The sequence below is a fragment of the Megascapheus bottae genome, chromosome 28, assembly GCF_031878675.1.
Source record: "Megascapheus bottae isolate mThoBot1 chromosome 28, mThoBot2.hap1, whole genome shotgun sequence".
Taxonomy (NCBI): domain Eukaryota; kingdom Metazoa; phylum Chordata; class Mammalia; order Rodentia; family Geomyidae; genus Megascapheus; species Megascapheus bottae.
The window spans coordinates 9017730-9040465 of NC_143536.1; the positions used below are offsets into that span (position 1 = coordinate 9017730).

At 52.7% G+C, this 22736-nt stretch overlaps 1 protein-coding gene across 1 annotated transcript in view; it reads right to left on the reverse strand.

Moving 5' to 3' along the window:
* The window catches only part of Fam222a (family with sequence similarity 222 member A), a 41179-nt gene extending 20735 nt beyond the window's left edge, over positions 1-20444 (reverse strand). Inside the window, exon 1 of the mRNA XM_090320301.1 lies at positions 20218-20444. The gene's annotated coding sequence lies outside the window, so the exon portion shown is untranslated. The remainder of the gene's footprint in view (positions 1-20217) is intronic.
* Between the last annotated feature and the right edge of the window lie 2292 nt (positions 20445-22736).

The window sequence follows — 22736 nt, forward strand, 5'->3', positions numbered from 1 at the left end:
GGGGTCAGGCTTTGGCTGGATGGCTTGACCTGATCACCTCTTTGGGCTGTCTCCAGTATCACCACAGGCCAAGGCAACATTAAGTCTCAGAAAGCTCAGTCTTCTCCACTGAGGTGCCAAAGCAAGCTAGCTTTTGGCCAGTAGGAAAGGGTGCAAGGACCTCACTCAGAAAGGTCACTGGGAATCTGAGTACATAGTCCCTCTATCCCCTGCCAGGAGGGTTCAGAAGCATCCATGTCTGTCCTTCCCCTCTATATGTCCATCCCTGTCCATAACTGCCCTGGTCCTAGCATCTCTATTTTCCCCCAGTCTCTCTTCCAACCCTTTCCCTCTCCCCTCACCTCCCCTCACTGTGTCTGTGAGGCAGCTGAGCAGAAGCCCACCCTCCTCCCTCCTGCAGCTCCCTCTCCCAACCCTGTTCCAGAGCCGGAGGCCTTCCAGGGGACCCTGTTAATAATTAAATGTTAATCTAAAAAGCAATTTGAGCTGCAGCTAGGCAGATCTGGTTAGAGATTACATTAGCATGGAGGAGGCCAGGGTAATTTTCTTTAACCCCTTTCCTGATCTCTCAAGACAGGAATCTTCAAGTCAGGCAGGAGCTGCTGATTAAACCAGCACAGGGCTTTGCTGTGGATAAGGGGCCTGTGAAAAGTGATTATTTCCCTCTGCTGGTTGGGCCAGCACCAGAAGAGGATTTTTACGCTCTTTTAGTGTGGGGGTGGGGGCACCACCCTTTTCAACAAGAGGCCCCATTTCCTGTCAGGAGTGCTGCTGCATCCATCTACCCCACAGGCCAACATCTAAAATGTTCATCTGTTCATCTGGTCACCCAGCACAGCTGATTTCCTCTGTGCCCAGGACAGACACCAGTCATCTGCCTGGCCTGATCTGTCTTCTGTTCAGTGCTCACCTGCTAATTCTAGCACCTCATCTAGGTCTGGTTCTGAGCTGGGCATTAGTGTCAGACATGCTAGTCACCTTGGGTCAAAGGGAAGGCCAAAACAATGAAGCAACTATCACTAATACTGTGTTCCGCTGTGTCCCCAGGTGGGTAGTCCCCTTAGCACAAGGCTCTCACCTGCTCACTTTTGTGGGCCTGGCTCCTACAATCCTTCTGCTTGCCAGCCCTTCCTAAGATTTCTTAAAATTCAACCCAATCTTCAGTTGAAGCCTGGGCTCCAGAGAACAGTCAGTAGTGTAAATAGATGTCTAATGTGGATCCATGATCCTTCTTCCACAGCCTCACGGTACCATCACCAGTGCCCCACACAGAGCTGGCACGCAGGGAAGTATCTCCTGAAGGAAGGAGATGGAGAGATGTACAACTTAGGAAGTGTGTATTGGGACACAGGGCTGGGGTCTAGGGGTGGGCAGCTGTTCCAAGGTCCTTCAGCACCACGGCCAGCTCCAGAGCAAGGGCCCAAGAAAGGGGTGGGGCCAAGTCTGGGATTACTGTTGTCAGTTGCTAAGCGAAGTGGCCATGATGATGCCTTTCTTCTTCACACTCTAACCTCTAGGGACATGATAACGTTACCGTGTACCAGATCCTACACTGGATGCTCTGGGAAGCCTCAGTTTCTGCACCTGGAAAAGATGCTAACTGCTTACCATGGGTTTGTATAAATACAGTGGGGTCTGGCTCTCTGAAGAAGAGGTGGGAACTGGGTAGGGAGCCTGAGATTCATTCCCAAAGGCTCTCTGCCCCTGGTGGGGGGCTTGATTCTGGGACAGGGCATCAGGTGTGTGGCTGAGCACCTGGTCCACAAACAGTACATCTCCAGATTGAGGCTGAGGACCCCTGGCTGGCTTCCCAGGATGCTCTGTTCTCCTGTAGCCCAGTTCTGCCAAGTTCTCCATGTCCTACTTCCTCTCCAGTCTCTGTATGCTTGCCCGTGGCCACAGCATAGGGCTCCTCCCTCTTCTCCCTGGCCTTCTTCACTGCAGGGGTGGGGGTAGCTCCTCTACCCACTGAGAGTGGCTATCAATAGTCCTATCAACTGTTATCACCTTGGTAGCCACCAAAGCCATCTGGTGTTACCAGATAACCCTATCACAAGGAATTCCTAAAGAGGAAACACTATGTGAATTCAAGACTGTGTGGGGTGAGGGGGCCCAAGTCTCTGTAGCCCCAGTTCAGGGTTAAGACAGGCAAGAGGAAGGGAGGGAATCTAATAATGACAGTGACAAGAGTGCTTTTGGTTTTCAGTACTCTGTAAGGACTCAGCCCTTTCAGGTATCACCTCATTTAACTGACTCCACAACCTGGATAGTGAGGACTGTGGTTTACCTAAGAGAGAGCAGAAAGAGCCGCCCAGGTCCATTGGCAGTTTGGTTGGGGGAGCCGGCAGAAAAGCCCCAGCATGGATGAGCTGGGCTTCAGCCAGACAGGGCCTGAGAATTCAAACACAGCAGGGAGAAATGGACCAAGTATGTTTGGAGAGAGAGGAGAGCAGATACAGGGTAAAGGATGGTCTTGACTAGGAGCCTAAAGCCAAGATCAACAGGGCTTCTACAATGAATAAGCATCACTTCCCATCTTGTTATCTTTAAGAATGTTTCAAGGGCCAAGAGTGTGGCCTAGTGGTAGAGTGCTTGCCTGGCATGCATGAAGCCCTGGGTTCAATTCCTGGATACACAGAATTCCACATACACAGAAAAAGCCAGAAGTAGTGCTGTGGCTCAAGTGGTAGAGTGCTATCCTTGAGAAAGCTCAAGGACAGTGCCCAGGCCCTGAGATGAAGTCCTAGGACTAGAAAAAAAAAAGTTTCAAAAGGGGTTTTTAATGTGGGACCACCAGGAAACAGAAGGCAGACAGGTACTCAGGGATAAATCTACCAACTGGTTTAAGGGGAGACCGAAACTTTGAAACACAGGAGTAACAGGAGTGAGCCTGCTAGTGAACCAGATTGAGCAAGTCCTGGCAGACCCTCCACAGACAGCATGCTGCTCTGTGGGAGGTATTACCTCCTGAACCCCACACCATCTTCCATCCAGTGAGACCACACTGAACTTTTTCATCTGTACTGACTCTCCTTCCCCACTCAAAACTACCTCCTGGATTCCAGTCATTTCTAACAATGCCCAACTACACCCCTCCTAAAAGGACACACAAAAAGAAATATGCAACAATATGAGCTCCACAAGTAAGTGTAAATTTTCTGGTAGCCACAAAGTTAAATTTAGAAATATAGCTTACTTAATAGTCCAACAGATCCCAAATAATATATAATAAATCAAGATGTAATCAATATTTGAAAATTAGCAACGAGAGATTTTATGTCCTTTTGTTTTTCACACTACCTCTTAGGGGTGATCACACAGGCCTTCTCTCAGCTCAGACTCCTCACTGTGAGCATGCTATAGCCACCTGTGGACAGTGCATGACCACACTCTCTCCAACCCTCCCCTCCCTCACTGACTACCTCCCACCTCCTTTTTTTTTTTTTTGGCCAGTCCTGGGCTAGAGCTCTACCACTTGAGCCTCAGCACCACTTTCAGCTTTTTCTATGTATGTGGTATTGAGAATTGAACCTGGGTCTTCGTGCATGCTGGGCAAGCATTCTACCACTACGGAACATCAAAACATTGCCTCTTCAGAGAGGACCTCCCTGACCACCTGCCAAATGGGACCCTTCAGCCCAGCCATTCTCCTTCACTGTCACCAAGGCTCTGAAATCATCCTCCTGCAGCACAGAGGGAGGTTGTTCACTCACCCACCAGAGCACAGACTGTCATTTGTTTGCAGGTACAGAGGAGTACACAGCAGGTGCTCAGAGTGGGTGTGTGACATGGGATGGGGGATGGGGGAGAAGAAACAGGCCAGAAGGCTTGTCTACCTATCTCTTCCAATTAGTCTCTGTGATGGGAAGTGGGGAAAGTGGGGAAAGGTGCTTATGTGTGAGCACATGTGGGTGTGCATGCATTTGTGTGGGGGATGTGTACACACACACTCACAGCTTTCCCTGCCCCCTCTCCTCACTTCTTAAAAGCAGGAACAGAGGATGGGCTTCCTTTCAAAAATCAGCCCAGTGCAGAAAAACGGCTGTGACAGCACAAAGCTGAGATCGAATCAGCGACAGGCCGATTGCTTAGTGACGGTTACAAACGATCTGATGTGGAAAAGACAGGATCAAATGTGTGCAGAACAACGTCTGTTCTGCACCCCACATGCCTGACATTAAAGCTGCCAGGGGCAGTGGCTCCTGGGAGCACAGGCTGAACATGCAGGCTGGCCAGCAACTGACCAACACAGGAGCCCAGGACAGACTTCCTGTAGCCAGACCCTGGGTATGGCTGTGTTCACACGCCTGCTCCTAGGCCTGCATGCCCAGCCCAGTCATTGTGCAAAGTAAAATCAGTGCTGTTTAGGTCCTCAGCATAGAACCAAGCACTCAGCTCTGGGCTGGGAGGATGGGGGCTGCTTCTCTTCTCTTCCTCAAGACTTATTTCCAAACACTAAAGATGAGTACTACTTTTACAATGCACAAGAAAAAGGAACCTTCTTTGCTCTACCTCCTCCTCATTCAGTCCCTGGCCTCTTTTCTCAGAACCTGAGAAGTAGGGGAAGAGGGGACCAACCCCTCCATATCACAACTGCCCTCTCCTGTTCTCCCAGGACATGGGGGACTCCCTAGCCTGGACTTGCAAGTATCTTATACTAGCCCCCAACCAGCCAAGCCCGCAGTTGATGCTTAAATCTTGGTTGAGCACATGGAGGGATAAACTGGGACCTTCATTTCTACCCGGCCAAGGCCTGCAGAGTCCTCCTTTCCAGTCATTTTGATCTAGCCCTTTGGGCCTCTCCCCCCTTTACCACAGTTCACTGACTCAACAGGAAAATTCCTCCACACACCTGGCAGAACAGGTGAGTGCTAAGAGTGCCCATTGTGCAGCTAGGGACAGGCAGGGGATAAGGGCTGCCTCTTATCAGTGAGGCACAGGATGGGGGCGGGGAGGGGGAGACAATTCATGACATGGAGGCCTGCAGGCTGTTGCCTACAACAGCAAGTGGGGACCCCCAGCATAAGGAGCCTTCCACACCTCCCTCCGTGTGGCTTTACTCAGGGGAACAGAGGCTTGGGGAGGAAAAGGATTGTCCCAGGCCAGCTGGGTAAGGACTAGACGCTGCTGGACTCTAAAACCCCCGGCACAGCCCTGCATACTCACTACCCTACTAGGTGCTGGCCCTTCCCATGGTGGTTACCACCTCCAGCCACTGCCCTGGTCCCAAGTGGCTAGAATGATTGTAGGCCAACAGGATGATGCCAATGGGATGAACCTGAGGCCAATGAAGTCACCCCCCTGACACCAGCACCACCCTGGTACCCAACTGGCCTCATTCCCCAGAACCACAATGTACTGCCCCAGCCACCCGTGGGACCTGACAGGCAGCTTCTAAGGAAGGAAAAACAGCTCTACAGCCAAAGTGCAAATGCAGAACTGAGCTCCAGCTGTTCTGCCCCTTCCCAGCAGGGCTGTCTTAAGTCACCAAGTCCTGTGCAGCCTCTCCAAGTGCAAGTAGAAACTACACTGCCATAGCACCAAGGTGGGTAACATATGTACAGAACATAGAACCTGCCAGTCACCCACACATGGTGCTGACTGACTTAGGCCAGGGAGGACAGTGAAGGGCTCAGAGAGAGGAAGATCACACGGCATCAAAGGAGAAGGGCCAGGGATCCCTGAGCTGTAGGACCTAAACCCCAATTCACTCCAGCAGTTTATCCTTTTAACTTTAGGGTCCAGGCCCCAAACATAAGCAGTTTGGGCATGGTTCCAAAGGGCACATTTGCCATATCTTGTTGGAGCTGCTGGGGACCCATGGAAGAATCAAGTATCCTGGGAAATGAGCTACCTGCCCAGTAACCTCAACTTTGGGCCAGCTAGGACCTTGGGAGCCCACAGGAGAAAATGTGTTCAGGATAGGCAGCTTCCTAGAAGGGGAGCACCTGACCAGTGGTCTGAGCAGGGGCAAGGGCAGACTTACACCTAAGGTGTCCATCAGGGGCCCATAAGCCTCAAGAGTCAGGCCTTGCAGAGCCAACTGAAGGTAGGGGGCTGCCCCATAAGCAGCAGTAAGCGGTGGTACTTCCCAACCTCTCATTCATCCATTGCATCATGGTCACCTTTGTAGGGTTAGGATAATGGTTACCCCAATGTGTTAGGAGGGGAAACTGAGGCATAAAGAGAAAGAAGCCTTAGTCCCTCACCTACAGAGGACAGCATGCCATGCAAAGGGCACTGTGCTTTTACAACATCATCTTGGAAGCTGGCTTGTCTGGGTTCATGTTTTAACCAGCTAAGCAACCTTGGTCCACTAATCTGTGCTTCAGTCTCCTCATCTGCAGAAAGGGCTTCATCATATATCTACACTTCACAGAGCAGTGAGAGGGAATTTTGACACAAAATATGTTTATGCATTTACTAAAAGAAGAAAGGGCCAGGAGCCTATGGCTCAGCCTATAATCCTGGCTACTCAGAAATCTGAAAACGGAGGATCATGGTTTGAAGCCAGTTTAGGCAGGAAAGTCAATTGAGACTTTCATTCCCAATTGGACACCAAAAAGCTGCAAATGGAGCTGTGGCTCATGTATTAGAGCATCAGAACAAAAGCTCGGGGACAGGGCCTAGGCCCGGGAGTTCAAGCCCTAAGACCAGCACAAAAATAACAAGGGGTGGGGGCAGCTCAGTAGTATAGCATTTGCCTAGCATGCATTTGGCTCTAAGTACCATCCCTAGCACTGCAAAAGAGGAGGAAAAAAAAAAAAAAAACAGGAAAAAGAAAAACTGGAGGCTGGTGATCGGGGAACCATTTGGTCATTAGGCTTGGCTCCATATCTAGGTCCAGTTGGGTGCTAGGCCTGGGGAGGGGTGGCAGCAGTATCTCCCAGTCTTGTTGGGGCATGCGCCAACATGTACATTTGTGTGCACGCGTCTGTGTGTGTTGCTGCAGCAGCTTCTATGCAAACATGTTAATTTGTTTTCATTTTGTGTGTTTTTTTTTTTTCCCCTAGCAGGATAATTGGGTGAGTTTGAAGTCTTGGCGAGGTTGCTGATTATAGCTATTTGGGTGGTGCCCTCACAGGGCTCCAGCCCTGCCTCCTGCTTCTGGAGATGTAGGCCAGACTGAGCGTGTTGGCAGGGGTCAGGACCATGAGAGGGGGTTCTGAGGGCTCTTGTTGGCTGTGGTCTGGGCAGGCAAGCCATCCTGTCACCATAACATTGCCCCAACCCAGATAATACCATATCACTGAAGTGTGCAGATTCTGCCCACAACGTATTTTCTTTGTGTTGCTGGCTGTTTTAAATTTTAAAAAGAAAAATAAGCCAAACTAAAATTTCATCTAAAAAATACTCATTGTGGGTTGGGAGCATGGCCTAGTGGTAGAGTGCTTGCCTAGTGTGCATGAAGCCCTGGGTTCGATTCCTCAGTATCACATACACAGAAGAAAAAAAAAAAAAACCAGAAGAAGGGGTGGAGTGCTTAGCCTTGAGAAATTTCATGGACAGAACGCAGACCCTAAGTTCAAGCCCCAGAACTGGCAAAAAATTTTAAAAATAAAATTCTCATTGCTTGGTCTCTCAAGAAAAAAAGCACAGCAACCCTGTGGCTCTGGAACTGTGAATTGCCGGGATGGAGACAGCTGCTATGTTCACAGTGATTCCTGGTGGGCTCCCAGTCCTGGAGGAAGGTCAGACTCAGGCTCTGCCCTCCAACAGCTCATGACCTCAGGAAGGCTCAGAGAACTTTCGCATCCTGAGTTTTCATTTAATAGCTCAGAGGTGGGTGGGAGCTCCTGGCCCTGGGGGTGTCCTGCACTTGACTCCATCCCTGACAGGTCTGTGTCCATTTCTCTGGCAAGGTGAAGGTCCAGGTCTCTTAGGCCGTGCCTCTGTCTTTGGTTCTGACTTCACTGAAGGCTACACTGCATGAGGACTTCAGTGTTGTCATCTGTAACACTCATCACTGGAGGCCCTATCCCTATCACTGGCACACAGTAGGCCTACAGTGATCCCAAGGCTCTTCCAGCAGCCACAGCCCTCCCCCCTCAAAGGCAAGAGGAAAATACATAATAGCAGGAGGCGAAGGCAGGGAGATGACAGGCGCCCTGGCAAGTCCCCTGGGGGGTGGCAGACAAACTTCGGTAGAGGGCCCAGGCCTCCCCTTCACACAGGGTGGCAGCTGGCAGCACCCCTCCCCCATCCAGCACCACACAAAGGGACCTCTATCCCTGCTCTGAGCATTTGCGCCTGGCCAGCTGGGCTGCATCACCTTCTCACTCCGAGGGCTGCCCAGCCAGGCCAGGCCAACACAAAGGCTGATGTGTCCTTGCCCAGTCTTCTGGCCTTAGAGGACACAGTCCACAGAGGGTTAGAGAGCTCAGCAGTAGAGGGTGTGTGGTAAGGCCTCCTGTCCAAGTGCTGATGGGGAGGTCAGGAAGGGGCTTCAAGGTGATGGCCCCAGGTGGGTATAGCTCCAGCTTTAGCATCTCCCAGCTGTATAACCTTCCATTGGTTTCCTCATCTATACAATGGGGGTGAAAATGGCAACCATCCAGCTCTCTAGGCTGTCAGAGGGCTCAGGGAAGCTATTGCCAGGGTTTGGTATGCCATTAGGAGGCAGGTAGAAGGGCGGTGTGCAACAGCCCGGTGGCAGCAAGGGAGCTGATCAGCCATGTTCCCAGCATCTTGTGCCCAGAACTATCCAGGAAGCCTGGGAGGGCTCAGCCTCCTTCGAGACTACTTTACCTCCATCCATCAAGGCCCAAGTCTGTGGGTGCAAACCGCCTTGTGCCATCTCCAGGGAGTGGTGGCATAGCAGCTACTGCTTACTAGACATCCGTATGCAGAGACAACTTCTAAGTCCTGACACAGTGGACCATTGGTTATGGGCTCCAGATCCAGTGACCTGGATTCAAGCCCCAGTCTTCAGAACCTGGCCTTTCATTCCCTGGCACTTACTTACCCTCAAAGGGTCTTGACTTCCTGATCACAGCCCTTCCCTCAGATCCCAAAAGAAAACTGAAGCCTCCTGGTAGATGGCATAGGGCCTGGCATGAAGAAGAGAGCAATAACGGAGGACAGTGATTTAGAACCCTTTGATTCATTCTACTTGATGAGTTTGCAATTTTTAGCAGTTTCTAAAATGTTCTCAGCTGGACTAGGAGGGCCACAGAGTGGGGGCAGGAGTCCCGGGCCCCCAGCTGGACCCATCATCTCCCTGGCTGACCCCCAGGAACCCTCATCCTGCCACACAAAGTTGTCCTTTCTCCCTCCCTCCCACCCACTCGGGGCAGCCAAGTGAACAGCGGAATACCAAGTAATTAAGCCAGCGTGCACCATCCGGGCGCCCGGGAACACTGTGGAGTTTCCCTTTTATGTTTATAGCAATTGTATGAAAATGTGCAACATGGAGCGGCACCAGCTGACAAATGAGACGAAACAGACAGGATTCCGGGCCGGCTTTTTTCCAGGCCTGATTGGCATTAATTGTGAGCGTTTACAAAGCACAACTCGGCGCCTGACATTTGCTTCAAGCGAACGTTTCCTTCTAATAGTTTTAATGATTACAATGGGAGCTGGTGATCACCACTGGGAGGGGAACTGGCTGCCTGGTGCTGGGCCTATGCTCCCCGGGTTCCAGGGGATGGAGCCCTGGACCCAGCTTCCCTGCCGCCTGTGGTGGAAGGGCTGTGCCAAGTGCCTGGTCCTCGGGCACCAGATCCTAAAGCTGGTAGGGAAACCTACAGGTGCAGAACTAGGAGACAGGGGGAGGGAGGGAGTCCAGGACCTTGACCTGGTGGTTTGAGGCAGGAGGGCCCCAGTTATCTCATCTGTACTCCAAGGGTCAGCTTCTGTTCTGGGTGTCTGTTTGCCAGTCTTGGGGCTTGAACTCAGGGCCTGGGCATTGTCCCTGAGCTTCTTTTGCTTAAGGCTAGCACCCTGCCATTTAAGCCATAGTGCCACTTCCAGCTTTTAATGTTTATGTGGTGTTGAGGAATCAAACCCAAGGCTTCATGTATGTTAGACAAGCACCCTACCACTAAGCTATACTCCCAGCCCTCGTTTTTTTTTTTTTTGCCAGTCCTGGGCTTGAGCTCAGGGCCTGAACACTGTCCTTGGACTTTCTCAAGGTTAGAGCTCTACCACTTGAGCCTTAGCACCACTTCCAGCTTTTTCTATGTATGTGGTACCAAGGAATCGAACCTGGGCCTTCGTGCATGCTAATGCTAGGCAAGCACTTTAACCACTAGGCCAAACTCCCGGCCCCCCGGCCCTCGTTTTTACATTTGCTGTGTGACCTTGGCTAAGTCCCTTTCTGGCTCTGGTCCAGACCATACTAACCTGTAATCATGAGGGGAGGGACTTGGACAGCTGGAGTCACTCAGACCAAGGTTTCACTCCTCACTCTGGCCTGTCTTCAGCTGCAAGCCTTTGGGGAGACTCCCTTAATCTCATGGGACCTCAGTCTGCCTGGCCTGTAAAAGGGGGCTGGGAACCCTCAGGCTGTGCAGTGGTTTCTAGACTAGAATGAGAAATGCAGTAACAACCTGAATTCCAGCTCCCTCTCCAGAGTCTGGTGAATCTACAGTTCCTCCCTCAGGACCTCAATCACACAATTCTAGACATCTGTTGACTGCTGAAGACACCAAAGAACAAAGCAAAGTCCCTTCCTTCAGAAGCTCACAGCCCTGCAGTGAAGAGAAGTGACAGAAATGTACTTTTTTCAGGTGCAGTGGCCCACACTGAGTGGCTACTCAGGAGGCTGAGATCTGAGGCTCAAGGTTCAAAGCCAGCCCGGGCACAAAAGGACCTGAGACTCTTATCTCCAATTAACCACTAGAAAACAGGAAGTGGGGCTGTGGCTCAAGGGGTAGATGGTTGCCTTGAGCTGAAGAGCTCAGGGACAGTACCTAGGCTGAGTTCAAGCTCCATGACCCACACACACAAAAAAGTACTTCCTGTATTCCATTAACCTTATCCCCAATCTACAGAGTTGGAAGTCATACAGCTGAGTCACCTCAGTGCTGAGCCAGTCAGGGCACCAGGACAGAAGTGTTGCCAGGAATAGAGTGGGCAAAACTGGGACAGCTCACCATGCTGGGCTTCCATTTCCAGGACTAGAACTGGGAGAGAAAGCACCTTGTCTGAAGCCCCAACACTATCAGGCACGCATTCCAGCACATGATGTTCCATTTTTTCTTGAGGCTACACTAGCGCACCTGCTAGGTAGCTGGGAAAGGTGGCACTCAGAGTCCTAGGAGAAGCCTGTGAGTTAAGGACCAGCCCACAGTCTGCTGAGCCTCCAGCAACCCGCTCTGAAGACAGGTCCTGCTTCTGGGTGGACCCATCCTGCAGAAAGCCTCCAAGATGTGTTCCAACTCAAAACCTTGACTCTTTCTTTGGAGTTGGTTTGGAACTGAAATGGGGAGAAGCAAAAGGGGGAAAAAAATGGAAGGTTTTTTTCCCTTTTTTTTTGCATATGGTGGCACAGATGGGCCCATGATCCATAAAAACTGTTTGCAATTAAACTCCCACTTTGCATGGCTGGATCTGTCGGTTGTCTGAACCACAGTGTGGGGTTCCACACTGACAAGGGGAGCCTTGGGACAGGATGGTGAGATGCGGAGAGAGCTCTCCTAACTTCCTCTCTGGACATCCCCTTGGCCTTCACCAGGAGTTAGAGTACACAGCCAGGCAGCTGGAGTGGGGCTTGGCAGGCCTCCTTGCCCTAGCCAGCACAGTGCCAGGTGCCTGGGCAGCGAGGTAACAAAGGTACTCTGCAGCATATCAGCACTCAGAGCAGGTGGATGGTGTGGGCTGTGATGGGGTCCATCAGGCCTAGTGCAACAGCAGGTGCAGGACCCCGGAGTCAGAACCTCTGGCTCAGCTGGCAGAAGAAATGCAAAATATTGCCAGGAAGGACTGCTAAGGGCCAGAACTGGCTCCTTCTTCATCCCTAGAGGAATTAGCTCAGCCTCCTGTGTCCCTTTGAAAGCAGGTAGAGAATGCAAAGTAGGCACTAAGCATCCCCCAAGGAACTGGGCTTCCCCTGCCAACTCCACAGGCTCTGGATTTGACAAGTCTTGTCCAGGAGCTTCCAGAGTGAGGACAAGAGGCTGCACCCTTCCCACTACCCCTGTGCCCAAAATGCCAGCTTGCTGGCCCAGCTGTTTCTCTGGGCTGCTTCTTGTTTGGGTTAATGAATGTACCAGTTGGCTTTGGGAAATCCTGAGATTGCTAATAATTGTTCCCTGATGAAAAGAAATAAGGCCCTGATACCCCTGAACCCCACCCCCCTCTAAGCAGGGAGAGAAGTCATAAAAATAGCTTGTTATCTCACCTATTGAGGCTCCGACTGGATGTTACTGCTAATTGGGTATAACATCCTTGTCTTGTTCTCTCAGAAGCTAAATCAAGAAAGCGCCACTGCTGCGAACTAATTATATCTCCGGCCTGCAGCCTGCAGCTTGTCTCTCCCTTTATTGAGTTAAAAAATGGTCACGAACCTTCATCTTTCATCCCCCCAAGCGCTGGGCCCACACTGCCCGCCAGGCATGGCTGGTGAAGCACAGACAACCCAGCAGGAAGGATTGGAGGGAGTCTTAAGGACAGGCAGCAGGGACAGGAGGATGGGAGGACCCCTGCCCAAGGTACCTTCCTGGTCCCCTCCCCTGCTGCTCCCTGTCAGGCCTGATGTTCAACCTGCCCTGGAGAGAGGGACTCTGATCTCTCTCCTCCTTGCAGCTAGATCCTGGGAAGGTCAGAAGCATTTCAGCCCAGTGAGCATGTGTTTATTCATTCAACAAACACTTTTTCAATGATTACCTACTGTGTGCCAGGCACTGTCCTAGGCCAAACTTTGCAGTAGACCAGGGGCAGATAGCTGTGGGCATTCTTACCCTGGATTCATAGAAATGCTGGATATAGACACATAGGTGGGACCTCATCATTCCTCAGCTTAGAGAGCTATGAGGGTTCCCTACTATAGGGAAGCAAAGTCCAAATGCCAAGGCTGGGCACGGTTCCTGCTGCAGCCATGCCCCATCATACACTTATCTCTCACCAGGAATACTTACTTGCCTGTCAGTCCCAAAAGACACCCTTTCCCACTCAGTCTGTCAGAAGCTCATCAATTCGTAAAACCCCAAAACACTTGGTGGCTTGGGAAGCTTGCTATCCCTAGGCTACATTTTTCTTTTTTTCGCCAGTCCTGGGGACTGAACTCAGGGCCTGGGCACTGTCCTTGGGCTTTCTCAAGGCTAGAGCCCTTTCACTTGAGCCACATCACCACTTACAGCTTTTTCTATATATGTGGTATCTAGGAATCGAACCCAGGTCTTTGTGCATGCTAGGCAAGCACTCTACCACTAGGCCAAACTCCCAGCCCCTGCATTTTTTTCTTCAGTCCTGGGGCTTGAACTCAGGGCCTGAGCACAGTCCTTGTGCTATTTTAAGCCTAGAGCTCTACCACTTGAGCCACAGCATCACTTCTGGCTTTTTCTGTGTATATGGTACAGAGGAAACGAACCTGGGTCTTTGTGCATGCTAGGCAAGCACTGTACCACTAGGCCAAACTCCTGGTCCCCTAGGCAACAGATTTTTGAGACCTCAGTTCAAATGCCAGTTCAGCCACTTGGCAAGTACATACAGCTATGCTAACCACATTGAGCCTCTCTTCCTTTATCTCTAAAATGGGCTAAGACTTTCCCTAGAAGTGCGGTGAAGCATACAAGTATCCTGCAGACTGACAAGAATGCCCCTGAAGGATCTAGCTCCTGATAAATACTGACTGTAAAGTTCCAGGCTGCAGGTGTTCGGGATTTATACAGATGGCTATGACTCTGGGAGCTGGAAGAAGGCAACTAGATCACATCTAAACTTGTTCTTCATGGCTGAAGAACAACCCAGATGCTCAGAAAAGGTCCCTCTGGGTCCTTAGCTTAGTCAGAACCACATGGAAATGGCAGAGAAACCTCTAAGCTCAATCAAGGCCAGGCAACCAACCAGTTTCAACTCATAGGCCCCTATGATTGATTGATTATGTCTGCCCAGAGCCCTGGCAAGAACCCAAGGTCAGGAGAGGAACTCAGCAGGGGAAGAGGGCAGCAATTGATTGGCAATGTCTGCCAAGGGCACAGTAGTAGAAAGCAAGTCAGACCTGCCACCAATTTGCCATCCTTGACATTTTAGGAAGGGCACAGCTCTGTCTGAGCTGAAGTGGGGTGGGAGGTGACTTATTCAAGGTCATGTAGTACATAAAGGAGACAGCTTGCTTAGAACAGGGTCCTCTAGTTTCTGCCCAAGGATTTTCCCAAAGTAACCTTGCCCAGCCCACAAGTCCCACAGAAGGAGAGGCCAAAGCTCTTACAGATAATGAAAGGCGTTCTGTCCACCTGCAATGTTCTGTTCACCTGAGTGTCAATTTCCTCATTTATAAAACAAGAAAAAAAAACCTTTCATAAAGTAGCTGTTTATATGATTTAGATTAAATGAGGAACAAAGGCCAAAGCAGGAGGCCCAGTCTAGCATACAGTAGATGTCAACAGTGTCCTGGGATTCTTACAACTGGCAAAATGTATAAAAGGAAGTGCAAAAAGCCAGCAATTACTGTACCACCCCCTCCAGGGAACCCTCCCTGGTTACCTCAGCTCCAAGTCAGTTTGTACCTCTGATTTGAGAGATCTAAGGCCTCAGGAGCAGGGCCTTCCTCTTGTGCTGTGGGAAGCAATGATATCCTGCTCCTGACGTGGTGGCTGCATACTACAATGGACCTGCTCTGTGTCAGAGGCCTCTCCCTGGGAACCTGCCACCTGTCAAGGTAACTGGGGCCTGTTCATCTTTGTGTTCCTAGCACCTGGCAGGGAGCCTGGTGGTAAATGAATATATGAATAAAAAGCAAAAACAGCCATTTCAGTCTTCTTACACTAGCTACTGCCTGGCTCAATGGACTTGGGCCCATCTGACAGATTAGGAGACTGAGATTGGGAGTCTGGGAGAGGCTACCACCTCTGTTTCCTCCAGTGGATTCAGGTGGTAAATCTTTTTTTTTTTTTTTTTTTGCCAGTCCTGGGCTTGAGCTCAGGGCCTGAGCACTGTCCTTGGACTTTCCTCAAGGCTAGTGTTCTACCCTGAGCCACCATACCACTTCTGGCTTTTTCTATGTATGTGGTACGGAGGAATCGAACCTGGGTCTTCGTGTATGCTAGGCAGGCACTCTACCACTAGGCCAAACTCCTGGCCCCTCAGGTGGTAAATCTTAAAGACAGCTAGTGGCTCCTTTTCTCCAAGGGAATCCCCTCTTCCCAGTGACTGCTCATTAACCCTTTGTCCCTGGGAGCTTGTTTACAGCCAGAAACTCTCCCCCATCCCTACCCTGCCAATCTAGGCTTTATCCCAGTGCCCTTGGTACAATTGCAGGTGCTTCTAGAATCCCAGCCTGGACTGAGGCTTGCTGTGGGGCCAGGGTGACCTGGCCAGGGTGTGAGCCTGCCTCTCTAATGTCTGAGCAGCTGAGCAAATTCCTCCTTCCTCACTCTCCCCACAACAGAGAGGAGCACTGCTCTCACGCATAATCTTCCCATCTATGAGCCTACAAGAAAAACTCCCTCTTAAGTGAAGGAGGCAATTAATGCCCAGAGGAGTAAAGTGACTTATCTGAGGACACACAGCCAGTAACAGTCTAGGCGTCCAGGTTCTAACCCAGGCAAGTCAAGATCCTAAGCTCCCTGCCAACCTTAGCAGGTCCCAATCACCCCTTCCCCTCAGACAGCACTGCCTCTAGTCTTGCCTGAACTCAAGGCTCCCCAATACCTTCCTATTGTATCTCCCCTCCACCTCTGCCCAGTCATAAACTCCCTCTCTGTCTTTACTGGTTCTAACCCCCTTAGCCAGCAACTACTCATTGGGGCTAGGCAGATACACTTAGTCCTAGCTCCAGCAACTCCCCCTGAGGGTCTCCCCTACTCCCACATGTGCAGAGGGCTCCTCATGAGGCTTCGGACCCTCCATTCCTTAAGAGTGTTTCCACTTCTCAGGGGCTAAGCCATTGCTGGATGCACTGGTCTAGGCTGGTGCAGGTACTTCAGTGAAGGAGGGGGAGGGAGGAAGAGCTGGAATCCAGGCCTTCCACCCTCTCTCCTCTCTACTACTCTACCACTCTCACAGCAGCATCTGGTCACCTGCAGACTCCTCTCCTACTACTCCCCCTTAGCTGGGTGACCCTTGACAGGTACCTTCTATGTATCCTCATTTCCTGCTTGGTAAAACGAGGGTGCTCACTGTACCTCCATTTCTTAGGGTTAAGACATAAACCCCAGAACGTATTAGACTCACTATTATTTGTCTGTTCTCCACCTATATGACCAGTGCAAGAGTTAGGGAGCCCACAGACCAGAAGCTGAGCATCTGGTTGTGTGGCTCTGGGAGGGTGGCTCTCTGCCTAGGACTCCATTTCCCCATCTCTGAAATGGTACTAACTCCGCCCACCACAATGAAAGCTCCCCTGCTGCTGGCTGGTCTTTTGTTTGAGGCACTCAGTAGCTACTTCTCAGCTAGAGAATTCAGGGTCCAGGTGGAAGGAGCCCATTCTCCCCCACTCCACAGTGATTTCACCCCCCTTTGCCTTTACCCCCTCCCTCCCAGCCCAGGCAGACTAAAATAGTCATTAGGCAGATTTCAAAAGATGTCAGTAGCTTATAATTATAGTCGACATCCTTCTGAGATAAAAGTGATTACCTTGGATGCAAATCACTTAGCAACCAATCAGGGCAACGGGCGGTGCCGGCGGAGGTGACCGGCCAGCAGTGCAGCCCTCAGCCCTCCTCCCTCTCTCCCTCCCCTGGTTGAGCCGCACCGGCGCAAGGGAGAGTGCACAATGGCTCTTGACACTCAAATGGGTTAACACAATAAAGGCGGCTCTGGCCGCTGCCGGGGGAGAGCAGCAATTCCCGGCCCACGGGAGGTAATAAAGCGGCCCTTTTGTGCGCTCTCTCCCCGTTCTCACCCCCGCCCAGCCCGGACGAATCGCTGGCTGATTGAATTACGGTTCATGAATATGAGTGGCTCGCCTGCTTCCTCTGGCTGGGAAGAGATGGGAAAGCAAAGGGACAGAAGCAAGGTTGGGGAGGGGACCCTGGCCAAACCCCAGGCCCTGGAATTCAGATGATAGCCACAGCTGCTGGGAGGGGGTGGGGGGTCAGGAGTGCCTTTGAGCACTCACACCTCAAAAGGTAGGCATGGGCCTGTATCCTAGAACTGAGTCTGTAGCCACCCTGTCCAGAAGATGAGGCTAAGAGTTACCTTGCAACTGCATTTATCCCGTGTCTAAGTCCTCATACAGTAGACCCCTGGAAGTGGGGGCTATTAGCAAAGGAGGAAATGGCGGGAGGAAGCTGAGGAATCTCGTTTTCTCATGATGGGGAACCACAGCAACCTGAGGCTGCCTGGCCTGAGCACAGCAAGCTTATAAGGAATTAAGACAAGGGAGAAGGATTAGTGTGGTGGGGAAAGGAGCCAGCCTTTCCAGGACCTTCCTCTTTGACCAGAAGGGATGTCCAGGGCACACTCACTGCTTACATGTCCCCTGTCACCCTGAGGCTCTGGCACAGTCACCTCAGGACCACTTGGCCCCATTGCAGTAGGGCAGATACAAGGCCCCACAGACATCTCTGACCCACTTGGTGCCACTCCCACTGCCTGGCTGGCTCCTCTTACCCTTCTGCCTTGTGTGACCCTAACTTGTCCTTTACAAGGCTCACAGGATACCCTCCCCCAGACCCTTCCTGACCTGATACTGGGTCAGGAGCCCGTATCACTCAACATTCTGGCCTCTGAATTAGCTAGGCACCCATCCAGAGTCCCTGGACGACTGAGGGCAATCTAATCTCCCCTCCAAGCAAGTACAGGGGGCGTGGAGGGGGGGACAGGCAGATGACAAGCCCTGGCAGCAGGGACACTTGTACTTGATACTTCCTGTAAATGGAGAGAGCTGAGATTCAAATCTCAGCTTTGGCTTCCTTCATAGCCAACAGCCCCAATTCTTGCAGGAGACACTCGTCCAACAAGCAGGAAGGGCTTCCCCTCTAACCCTGGAAGTAGGAGGAGGAGAGGTGCCAGAGATTCTGTAGCCAGGGCCATTAAAGCCAAACTTCTGCAGCTGCCTAGCCGAGCATCTTGCTAATTATAACTTCCTCTCAATGCGGACCTTAGTTTTCTCATCTGGAAAATGGCCACAGCTTTTGAGCCACTCAAAGAATACAGTTACTGCAGGCTCACAAGGAGATGCCGGGTAAGCTGGCACTCTCCTGCTTGTGTCTGGCACCAACTGCCAAGCCCAGGGAGCTGAGGGAAGGGAACAGCAGGAGTTGCCCAATTCTGACAGCCTTTCCCTCCGCCTTGGCTGAGAAAGTGTAAATACTGTGTTTGTGGATCTCTGGCGCACACTCCAAGAGTTTGTTTCTAAACTGGGAAGCGTGGAGAGGCAGTGCAAACAGCCCTGGCCCACACCTCCCAATTCTCTCCCAATCTGCTGCTGCTCTGCTGTCCTCGGAAGCTTGTGTGTTTAACAACATCATTTCAGCTAGAAACACCATCTCCCTGCCAAGCCCCCAAAGCAGCTTCTCTGCTATTTATTGACCCGTTAATCTAGCTAGAGAATCTGGTAGAAGAAGAAAAATTCATACTGCACAAACACTAGGACCTGGCTTCTCAGAACAGCCCCACACACCCTTCCCTGTGCTCAACCCAGCCCACACTGCAGAAGCCATGCCATAGTGCTTGAACCTTTTCCTAGAAACGTGATCCAGCAGTCTCACCCACCTCTGATGCTGGCAGTCAATGCTGGAAGGAACTTAAAAGCAATATCTAGCCAGAAACAGGGTGCTGCGTAGGGCATCTCTGGAGTTCATGTGCTTATAGGACCAGTGCTGGCCTCTGGTGAAGAATGGCTTATGTCTCTGCCCACCAAAGCGGGGCCTCAGCAGAGACCTTTATTCAGACCTTGCGCTGACTTGCCCTCCATCCACTTAATAATCATCAATCACACTGTGCCAGTCAAAACCATCTGTAACTCTCTAAGGAAAATAGCATAGGCAGGAGCAGAGGCTGGGTTGAGGCCCCTCATATCCAGGTTCAACAGTAAGGGCTCCCCTAGACTTAGAGCACAACAGCAGCAGCAGCAGTTCCTCCTCTCACCTTCCCTAGCGGAGGGCAGAGAATGCACATGTTCCTGATCCAGAAGCAGCGTGCTTGAAGGCTGAGAGCTCACATCACTGGGGGACCTAGAAACTCTGGCCTGCTGGCTGGGTGTATGGTAAGGCTCAGGCAGGTCTCTTTAGCACCCCATGTGAAAGCAGAAAGTTTTTCTGCCTGGGAGTTCAAGTCCCTTACACAAACACTCTGCCATGCTCTACAGCAAAGTTCTGAATACCTGTCCTTGGGGGAGGGAGCCCCAGCAGGGACAGCTGGGGCTGCCTCCCTCCCCCACCTTACCAGGCCGCTGGGGATTTAGGTCAGAAAACTGCAGGAAGTGTGTGCTAGCCATCACCCTTCCACAAAAAAAGCATCCAGCTCTATCCTCTCAGGCCTTGGGTCAAGACCAGCTGCTGTTGGCACAGTAACCCATCAATGACATCAGAGGCTAGGCAGTGACATCACATGACAGGACCATCGGAACACAGAGTACCACATGAATCCTCTAAGTTATTTATTTGTGATAATCCGAGCTGGAATGGGAAGAGTCCTGCTACACATAATTGGGACCCGGAGGGCGTAATCTCAAACCTTGCCACCTGTGTGTCCCAGACTCCAGATCATCTCTCAATCAGGGCCCTTTCTAAGCTCCCAGAAGCTGCTTTGGGGAGCTTCAATGAGCTGTCCCATCCTGGGTGTCTCTCCCCTCTTTCCAATACGCAGGAGTTGCCGGTGAATTTTTCAGAGAACAGAGCCACTACCTTTGTCTGTTAGCTTTACCGGTGGGGTGACCTTTAACTCTCTGGCATCGGCCCTGCCCAAAGCAAAGCCCTATGGAAGGACCACCGGGGATCCTCTCCGTGGACACTCCAGCCCGCTGGCTAGTATGAATAAGTTGTGAATAGGCGGGGAAGGAGTGGACACGGAAGACTGCTGCCTCGGGGAGTCTTTCTGTCCACTCCAGGCCGCCCACACGCCAGAGGGTACCCCCAACCGCAGCTCGGAACCACGCACCGCGCAACTCACCGGTTCAGCCAGGCCGTGGAAGGGCACCAGGTCTCAGCGGCCAAGACGCTGCCCTGGGCGGGTCGCAGCCATGCAGGGGTGGCACAGGCTGCCTGAGGAAGCCCCCTCCCGGGGCCGGTGCTTCTCTCCGGGTGGGAGGGGATGCAGTCCGTGCGAGCGATCCCGGTGCGGGGATGCACCGTCCGAAGTCGCGGGTTAGCGGGGGAGGGTGGGATTCCTCGGTTCAGCGGGGGTCACGCGTGCCCGGGATCCGGGCAAGGCTGGCGTTCAGGGGGTGCATCCTTGCCAAAGCCCACGCTCGACGCGGCCGGCGGGAGGCGCTGCGCCTCCCCTCCGGGACCCGCTTACAGCGGCAGCTCGGCCGGCGCCGCTCCCAGGGCGGCCTCCCCGTCGGCGCGGGGAGCCCGGCGGCAGCGGCTGGTCTCGCCAGCCCCAGCTGCGGCAGGTCTTTGTTGCAGTTTCTCGCCCGCCCGCCCCGCCGGCTCGCGGCTCCCGGGCTGGCCCGGGGGGTGGGGTGCAGGGTCGTCTCCGCCCGAGGCTGCGCGCACCTGCCGCGGCCCCAGCTCCCGGTCGGGCACGCACCGGCCCCCGCAGGTTGCGAAGAGCAGCGGCGAGAATGCGCCGGCCCCTCCTCCTCCTGCTCCACCTCCTCCTCTCGCCGCTGCCGCTCCGCGCCGCGGGCGTGGGGGAGGGGAGGCCGGCGAGCGCCGCGGCGGCGGCGGCGGCGGAGGCACCGGCCGGGACGCCGCCTCGGGGGCCTCACGCCCGGGGAGGGCCTGGCCGGGCGGCGCCGGGCGGCCGCGGGGACGCTCGCGGGTCGGCGCGCCGGTCGTGTGCGCTCGAGGACTGCAGCAGGGCGGCGCGCGCCGGGCTCTCACGCGCTCACGGCCCCGGGCGGCAGGCGGGGGACTCTCGGGGCCGCAGCCTCGTGTCGCCTGGCGCGCGCCAGCGGCCTCGGCCTCGTCTCCGGGTCCGGGTACCTCACCCCTCCGCCGGCGGGCCCGGTTTTCCGGCTCTCCCGGCCGGCGCTGCACAGCGTCTCCGTCGAGCCGCCTGCTCGACACTCTTGCCCGCTGCTCCGCTCCGGCCCGACTGACAGGCGCGAGCGCCCGCAGCCGCCGCTGCGTCTCCTTCCCCGCCCGCCCCTCTCGACTCCAGCCAATCAGCGGTGGGCGAGAGGCGGTTACCAGGGTGACGCGGCGCCGCGTCCATTAGGGGGCGGGGCCAGGGGCCGCCACGCGCGCTTTTCGCGGCAAAATTCAAAGGCCGGCAGGGCGGCTCTCCAACCTCCTCCCCTAGGCCGGGACGAGGCGGGGTCCGCCTCTCAAGGACTGCAACTCCCGGCATGCTGCGCGTCTAGGACGAGGGGCTGAGACCCGGACTATGGGCGCGGGGTATGCTGGTACTTGTAGTCCCTTTGTCAGGGCCCCAGGGATGGAAAAACGATTGTGTAGTGAGTCTATGCTTGGGGTAAGATACTGTGCTAAGTGTACTATCTGCGTTATTTCACTTACTCTTGGGAACAATCCCACGAGAAACCTTGAAAGGAATAAAAAGGAGAGAGTTGAAGATGTGTAGGGTTCAGAGTTCAATCCCAGTCCTAAAAAGGAAGCAATCAACTACAACAGGGGTCAGCACCTCGGCTCACACCTGTAATCCTAACAACTCGGGAGGCAGAGATCGTGAGGACTGCAGTTCAAGGTCGAAAGCAAAACAGTGCTATCCGGTCTCAAGCTAGCTACAGGATTACACCTCAGTGATCCCAGCTCACTGGGAGGGGGAAGGCAAGAAAAATAGAGTTAGGAATGGGGCTTAGTGGTGGAGTGCTTGCATAGCATGCATGAAGCATGGATTCCATCCCTTAGGACCACATAAACAGAAAAAGTCCAAGGTGGTGCTGTGGCTCAAGTGGGAGAGTGCTAGCCTTGAGCAAAAGAAGTTCAAGGACAGTGCTATGCCCAGAATTCAAGCCCCAGAAATGGGACACACACACACACACACACACACACACTAATTAAAGAAGGTCTGGGAGTGAGGCTCAATTGGAAGTGTGATTCCATAATGTGTAGGGCTCAAACTCCAGCATTACACAACAAAATGAAAACACTAGTTAGCACAGTTAAATAGTGATGTACATTCTTTACCTAAGGTATTATCACCCACAGGGGAAACTCAAGCTGGGAATGAGGAATACCATAGGTACTGGTGATTCATACCTACAGAAGGCTGAAATCTGAGGAAGGCATTTGGAATCCAACCCAGGCAGAGAAATCACCATGAGATTCTTATCTCCAATGAACCACCAAAAAACCAAAAGTGGCAACGTGGCTCAGAGAGGTACAGCACTAGTTTTGAGCAAAATCGCCCAGGTAAAGTGCCCAGGCCCTGAGTTCAAGCCTCACAACTGACAGACAAAAAAGAAAAGAAATGTGAAGTATCATGAATATTTTGTACTAGGGCATATTTCTGGCAGTAATGGATTTTTTTTTCATATGGTACTACTAGTGTTTGAACTTGGG